The following is a 6,293-nucleotide window of genomic DNA, read 5'->3' as shown; positions in this document are numbered from 1 at the left end:
TATTAATGAAACATATTTCCTGTAATTATTGTATAACAGTAATATACGGAGATAGAGGATTGGGTGGGGTGAAGGCCGCCTGTGGGGAGAGTTTGAACGTCACACCGTTTCATCCTGTTTGCTTGAGAAAAACTCTTTCACTTCGTCACCTCAGGTGCACCAGAGCTGCGCAAAATGCAAGTCATCGGGCATTCAACAAGAAGAAACCTGTACACTTGTGATGCATATTAATTTCTGGCGCAGAATCATACAGAAAGCGACTTGAATTTATATCCACGACTCAGTGAGGACAAATAACTCGCCTGTGTTTGAAGTGTGTGAGTGCTCGCGCAGTCTCACTGCCGACGAATTACATTACCGCATGCTTGAACCCCCCAGACTCACCTTTCAGTGCTTATTTGGGGTGTCTCTGAGGACATGAGGTGAGTGTATTTTTTAATGTCAATATATTTCGGGTGCTTAATGGTGAATTACACGCAGGCTAGTAAGAGCTGAGCGTTTATGCTCAAGATGGCGACGCGGGTTTGATAGCAAAGGTGAAACATTCAGCTAACGGCGCTTTCCCTTAGACTCTCTCCCGTCTCATTCTACACTTAATATTAATTTAGATGCTCTGTTTTGCAGTTGATTTGCATTCCTGTTTAGCCAAGGCATTTATTTTATGAATGTGGTTTCCGGTTAAATAGTTTCAGTAGCTTCCTGGCTAACGCCATTAATGTGCGTTTATACCACAGCCTGGAGTTTACAGAAAATCATCACTAATGAAGTCTGCTCTTTCAAATAAAACATGAGCTGGGGCTTCTCATACATGTGGTATCCTGTTCTTGCATGTAAAACTAAACAGTCTGCAATTTCAAGCTTGAAACGTGGAATAATTGAATGCTGAATATAAAACCTGCTGCATGTGTCAGTTTTGCTGGCTGGTAATCACATAAAGTTTGGACTTGTGCACCTATATATGTTTCACAACTAATGACCGTTGTCTGTTAGGGAGTAATGTTGTAATTATCAACCTTAAAGATCACAGACGCTGATTACACATGTCATGCTTGAAAGAAATAATCAGTTAGTCAAAAGTTTATACACATATATCTAAATATTCATATATTGCCCTTCTTCCTGTTTAAGTTTAGCACCCCTATACAAACGTAATGTATAAGAGATAGATTTGTTTGCTTTCACAGTGGGTTCATTATAGGACACATATATTAACTGGAAAGTACCTTCCAGTATTTTAGTTCCAACCACCAACCCATCATGACTGGTCAGTAGGGGTTGGCGATATGGCACAAATATCAAGATTTTATCTGATTCTTTGTCATGTTGGTTTTACTTTTTGGAAGTTGTCTGAGCAGTACAGCCAAACTAATTTCCCTTAGTTAATAGCAGATATTTAGGCCAAAATGAGTTAAGATGAAAATCTTCGTCATCATTTTATCTTTGTTATTAAACAAAAATAAGAAAAAAGATACACATTACCAATAAACATAATAATAAAACAAACTGCTTTTTCATTTACAGTAGGTGCATTTAGTAGTATTGAGTATAAAATATAAAAAGGGAAACTATATACTTTAAACAATGTATACATCAATTGTGTATTGATTCTTATGAAAGAAACTGTATTAAAGTCCTTCAGTCAAGATCAGTGAGTGATTATTCTCTTTGTTTTTTGTTGTTTTATGTACATGAAAAGAATAGTTCACCCAGAAACGAAAATTCTGTCATCTGTCTGTCAATCCTGTCATAGTGTCTTATATGTATACCATAATTTACTGACTCTCGTGTTGTTTTAAACCTGAATGATATTCTTTTTTTTTTTTTCAGTTGAACGTTATATTAAAGTCAAAATTGTTTGGTTACTCAAAATATCTTATTTTTTGTTTAGGACAATAAAGAAATAATTGCAGATTCGGGACAACGTGTGAGTAAATAATGAGAGAATTATAATTTTTGGGTGAACTATCCCATTAATGACAAGCGGCAGCATGTTTCATATCTTACTATCCCTTTAAGGGCTGCGCTCATCGAATATATAGGCACACACACTTTTTTTTCTTTCAGTTGTTTACTTTCACTTTAGACATATGCAACTGTGTTTATATGTAAACCTTACAGTATTAGCGCAATCAGATGCGATGCATAACTTAGTTCAGTAATTAGGCTCTATTTGACAGGCTTTTAGTGTGCGAGCGCTTCAGGTGTATGCACTGGAAAAGCGCATCAGAACAGTATGCATATGAAATGTTTAACCTGCAAGGCTTTAATACAAATCATGTACTCTTGTGATTATGAATAAGTGCAGTGTTCTATGAGTGTAACTACTGCTGAGTTAACACTGATGTGAAGAATGTTTTTTTCACGTTGTACAGTAGATTGATACGGCGGTGCCAGAACTGCAGCTAATAGAATAGCACCATTCTATGATATTTCTCCAAAACCAGATCGTAGATGCATCTTTATCATCCACAATCGTCTGGTTAGTACAGTGTGAAAGGTACTCTCATGAGAACAACTTTTGTTGTTGGTGAGTGTCAACTTCTGGCATGTCTAAATGTCGATTAGCATGCAGAAACCACCTGAACGTGGTTTCAACACTTTTATTGTTAATGTGTTAATTAGGCTAGACTGCCATTAAAGCAGAAGTTCACAGTAAACGTGCATAGGATAAAAAAAAAACCTAAAAGTTGCTGTCATTCACACGTACAGCCCAGACTTTGTACTGTTCTGTTCAAGGTGACAGACTTAGTTGATTTGCCTTTAGTGTGTAAAAGTTCATAAATGACTTCTAGAGCAATGCTGTTTGGATGATTATAAAATGCCCCTCTCTATCATGACCCTGCAGAAGAACCCAGCTTTGTTTGCGTCGCCACTTGCAGCTTAATTAGGCTTTCCATCAGGAGAGATACAGTGTGCCTGTAAAGAGTGCCAGGCCTGTGTTTTTTTTCCATTTCTCAATGCAGTTGGTTTTATAAGCGTTGGTTAATGTGCTGGCTGGGGGACAGTGGAGTGGAACACAGGACGTGTAACTGTTGTGCTGCCGTGTCTGTGGCCAAGCGTGGCACAGTAATGCTAGTGAGCAAGCAAGCACCAGAAAATGCTCAAGAGGCAAGCTGCCACGTTGACTCTGAGTTTTGGAGGGGTTTCATTCCTATTATGACTTTTATATATCCTCTCACTCATCCGTGTTGATAAAGTTGTTTTTGTTGTTGTTTTAATGATCTGATTATCAGTTAACTAATTATCATGTTCAGATGACAGGGCTACACTTGGTGGGTTGTGTTGTTGCAGAGCGGTGCCTGTGAAGGCTATTGTGGTTTGTGTGGTTTGTAGAGATGTTCAAGGACTCCAAATCTGTACAAGACATAGGACTGCATAATTGTTGATTATTCCCTTAAAATTGTATTTGCGATTTATTAATTATGATTAATCAAAAATCACAATTTTCATTGAATTATCTTTATACCATTGTTTGACGCAACTGCATGCCATATTATTTTATGTAAATAAACAACTTATCACTCTAACTGAAAAACTTTTAGTGCTTTTCTATAGTATTAAGCCTCTAATGTCAGCTATAAATCGGATTGGTACATTCTTTAAATTATTATAATTAGGGCTGTAGCTATCGTATATTTAAGTAACCGAGTATTCTACCAAAAATTCAATCGATTAATTGAGTAATCGGATAAAATGTGTTTTTGCTTAATTATATTGATGCGATATTGATGTGCGCATGCGCAGTAAACCCGGGTAGGAAAATCTGACGGGTAGGATAAAATATCTGGACACTGGACTTTTATTTTGATGGGTTGACGTACCTTTACAGTTCTGTGTATGTGATGTGCTAGTTTTACTTAAATCAAACGGTCAAAAGCTATGTTTGACAGGTGCAATATTTGAAAATCGATAATCATTTAAATTTTTTTTTAATTATATTAAAATTAAATTAAATTTATATCTGAATTTATGTCAGCCTATAGACTTTCAAACATCAAAATGTCATGAATTAATATGTATTTGTGTACAAAATGACATATAAACATATTTTGCCTGAAAACGCTTCCAATATGAAATATAGGCATCGGTTCTATTTCTAGAAAACACGCATTTTCCCCACGGTTGGAGCCGCGCGTCTCACGCAGGCAGTCTGCAAGCTCTAACCTGTTAACATGGGAGCCGAATTAAAAATGGACACGACACGCATCTGAGACGCTTACGCCACACATCCAGTGTGTCACCGCACTGATAAAGGAAGTCACGCTTCTGCTAAATTCATTAACACAGACACGCAGAACATGAAGAATTCAAGTGCTATGACCTATTTTTGATTAATTAATTCAAAATTTGTCAAATTCCGTGCCATTCCCTGTTAAACTGTAAATTCCGTTTATATGAATGGATTCCACGATTCCGTCCGCGTTTTCTGCATCGCCGAAATCATAGGGTCCTAGTTGTGGTATGCGAGCTCTATCTTGTAATGGACACACGGCACAACATTCTCTTTACGTTTGCCAGCGCCCTCAAATCAAAACACTGCAGTATGTGATTGGCGCTCGTGTCTCCTTCCGCTTTGTGGGTGACGTAAACGCATTGTCACATAAAAAAAAAAATCATTGCGAAAGGACCTGACATGAAATTTAAAATAAATTAAGAGGCTTCGAGGCAGAGGAATTTGCCTTGATTATTTTTTGTAATCGAGTTACACAAGTTACTAACTTCAGCCCTAATTATAATACCATTCATATGTTCACTTTTTTTATGTTATTAAAATAATGGGGGAAAACCCTTAAGATAATGTAGAAAGAAAATAAAAGCACGTCTTAAGCATGCAGAATAGCATAAGTGGACTATGAAAGATTAATTGATGCTTTGAATGATTAAGTAATTGTGGCATCCATAATTGTAATTGGGATAAAAAATTTGATAAATTGTGCAGCCCTACATGGATACCAAGAAATGTGTTCAAGTCAGTGTGAAATGGAAATTCACCCTATCTGTTTTCTGATTCATTCATATGTTTCCTTTTTTTTTCTTCATTTTTTTTCTTTATTCTGTGTTAATTAGGGCTGCAACTAACGATTATTTTGATAATCGATTAATCTGTCGATTATTTTTACGATTAATCGATTAATCGGTTTATGTACTTATATTTTAGTTTTTTCCATTTTATCCCCAAGTAAATTATTAATAAAGGGTCTTTATCATTCAGCATAGATTTTTAAGAGATTTTAACCATTTTGCATTGTCATATCCTCATCAAAAATATACCTGGAGTTGTATTATGTTAGTAATCCTTTGTCGAACTCTTCTGCAATCAAAACACTGACCCATACTCTAGCAAAATTCACAAGGAGATTTCAAATATTGTTTTCACCATGGCAGTCCTTAGAGCTCCTAAAGTAGTTTAACATCCCAAACAAAGCTTAAGTAATCTTTGAGAACATATTTTCATATTTTAACATTTTTTATTATCAAGTATAAGGATAAAACAGAATAAAATTGCAGTGCATTGTATTTTATTATTTACTGGGAAAAAGCTTATGCTGTGAAATTGTAAACAATCCTTTGAAAAAAAGTGCCAATGGCATGAAACCTGAATGGAACTCACAATTCAAAGTAAAATCCATCAGAAGGTTGTCCAGAAAAAGAAAAAAAATTGGGACACACACAAAAAACCTTCTGTGTGAAAAAGAGCAGTGAATACTTAGAAAAGAAGTGCATTTTAAATATACTCAAACATTTACCTCTCTCATTCAGTCATAATTAGGCTGCAAGTCTGAATTATGAACTGGTAAACGACAAACTGATCACATAACATGTGTGTAAAGCTTTAAATGTTAATTGTTAAAAAGCAATGTTATCAGCTTTTACGACTAAACATTTGCAAACAACCTTGTACTGGAGAATCTGCACAAATAAAATTCTTAGGGGCCGTTCACATATCGCACCTAAAAACGCGTGGAAAACGCTAGTCGCGCCGCTTTCTCCTTCTTTCCAAAGCGCTCGGGCAGAAGCGCCCCTGAGGCGTCTGCCTTTGCTAAGCAACCATGACGTGCTCTCTCCATGACGTGCCCTCTCCATGAAGACCCGGAAATTTCAGCAAAGGATAAATGGATGCGGTGTGGACGCGCCTGGAAAAACGGGCGCATCGCACCGCGTGCATGTCGCGACCGCGTCGCTTCCATTATGAGAGTGCATACTGCGCGCCTACATAGGAAATAACGAACTTGAGCACGCAAAAGACACGATATGTGAACGGCCCCTTAAACAGTTCAGTAGTGCAGAGTTTA

The 6,293-nt window shown here is 36.8% G+C and overlaps 1 protein-coding gene across 13 annotated transcripts in view; it reads left to right on the top strand.

The window, feature by feature from the left end:
* LOC113049164 (nuclear receptor corepressor 1-like) overlaps window positions 1-6,293 on the top strand; it is a 98,779-nt gene that overhangs the window by 22,535 nt on the left and 69,951 nt on the right. For 6 of the 13 annotated variants that reach the window (XM_026211260.1, XM_026211268.1, XM_026211257.1 and 3 more), the window contains exon 1: window positions 139-422. The exons of 1 other annotated variant lie outside the window; for it this stretch is intronic. The gene's annotated coding sequence lies outside the window, so the exon portion shown is untranslated. Of the gene's footprint in view, window positions 1-138; window positions 423-1,888; window positions 1,925-6,293 lie in introns of those variants that run through there. 6 more of the 13 variants (XM_026211272.1, XM_026211271.1, XM_026211265.1 and 3 more) reach the window with 3 other exon arrangements.

This window comes from Carassius auratus, chromosome 30 (genome assembly GCF_003368295.1).
Source record: "Carassius auratus strain Wakin chromosome 30, ASM336829v1, whole genome shotgun sequence".
In the NCBI taxonomy this organism is placed as follows: Eukaryota; Metazoa; Chordata; class Actinopteri; order Cypriniformes; family Cyprinidae; genus Carassius; species Carassius auratus.
The sequence above is the reverse complement of the archived record's forward strand: the minus strand, read 5'-3'. Positions and strand labels throughout refer to the sequence as shown.